Below are 1,550 nucleotides of genomic sequence, written 5' to 3'. Positions count from 1 at the left end.
CCTGCCACAGCATGTTCCCACAATATGGTTTACAACCAGAGAGGCTGACAACCAAAACGTAGCGGACACAGTGAAAGCAGTGTCAACCGGGAAATCTGCAGCCTTAAGTGCCTATGTTAAAAAGGTCTCAAACCAATAACTGCACTGCAAAAATAAAAAGATTTAAAAAATTTAAAAGAAAAAAAAACCACTGTACACCTTAAGGAATTATTAAAAAGAAGTGAACTAAACGCAAAGCAGAAAAAAGGGAATAACAAAAATGAGAGCAGAGATAAATAAAGCAGAGAGTAGAAACAACGAAAAGGATCGTGAAACCAAAAGTTGGTTCTTTGAAAAGATCAACAAAATTGACACTTCCAGCATAACTCAAAAAAAAAAAGGCTCCGAAATGAAAGTGGGACATCACTAGTGATTTTACAGAAATGAAAAAGGATCAAAGAAAATACCAAACCTAAATAAAACAAATTCCTGAAAAACACAAAGTTGCAAAACTGTCTCAAGAAGAAACAGAAAACCTAAAAAGACCTTAAAACAAGGACATTGAATCGAACACCAAAACTCTCCTATAATGTAAGTGACTGACAATAAGCTTTTCACTGACAAGTTATCCACTTCAAAGGCATCCGTCCGGAACGCACATATCCCAGCTACGTGCTTCCTTCTCCTTTCCGCCTATCCACATGGTTATTATTTACCACGCTGACAGAATGAAGGAGCAGAAAAACCATGATTACCTCGAGTGGACCCAGTGGACCAGGAGAAGGAGGGAACCCGCTCAGCACGACAAACGCCGTGTACGGAACCCACAGCTAACGTCGGTGGGTGGGGACAGACTGGGAGCTCTCTCCCCCAGGATCAGAGGCCAGACCGGGACGCCTGCTCGCACCCTCGCTGCCCAAACAGGACTGGAAGTTCCAGTCAGAGCGACTGGCAAGAAACAAACAAAAGGCATCGGCTTGGAAAGGAAGTAAAGCTACCTCTGTTCGCAGATGGCACCATCTTACATACAGAGGCCACTTGACAGTCCGTGAAAAACCGTCACGGCCAACAAATGGATTCAGCAGAGTTGCAGCCTTAAAATCGACACACAAAAATCTGTTGTGTTTTTACATACTAGCAACAAAAAAAATCTGAAAAAGAAATTAATACAATTCTAATTACAGTAGCAACATAAGAATAAGATATTTAAGAGATGAATTTAAAGAAGGGGAGGAAAGGCCTGTTGCAGTGAAACTGTGAAATGTTGCCGAAACAGACTGAGATCCCCAACACCGTTAGGATGACAGTGGCTCCCGAGCGACCTGCGGCCTCAGTGCAGCCCCCATCAACATTCCAACGGTGGCTTTGCAGAGACAGGGAAACCTGTTCTGGAGTTCACATGGAAATGCAAAAGGACCTTAATAACCAAAACGATCTTGAAAAAGAAGAAAAAAGTTGGAGGACTCATACTTCCTGAGTCCAAAACTTACTACCAAGCTACAGTCATCAAAACAAGCGTGGTCCTGTCATGAGGGCAAATAGACAGATGCAACGAAACAGAACCCAGAAAC

The 1,550-nt window shown here is 42.6% G+C and overlaps 1 protein-coding gene across 1 annotated transcript in view; it reads right to left on the bottom strand.

The window, feature by feature from the left end:
- The window catches only part of TUBGCP6 (tubulin gamma complex associated protein 6), a 20,245-nt gene that overhangs the window by 10,773 nt on the left and 7,922 nt on the right, over positions 1-1,550 (bottom strand). The gene's annotated exons all lie outside the window — the stretch shown is intronic.

The sequence above is a fragment of the Pteropus vampyrus genome, unplaced genomic scaffold (assembly GCF_000151845.1).
Source record: "Pteropus vampyrus isolate Shadow unplaced genomic scaffold, Pvam_2.0 Scaffold563, whole genome shotgun sequence".
Lineage (NCBI taxonomy): Eukaryota > Metazoa > Chordata > Mammalia > Chiroptera > Pteropodidae > Pteropus > Pteropus vampyrus.
This window is presented reverse-complemented; position numbering and strand designations above follow the sequence as displayed.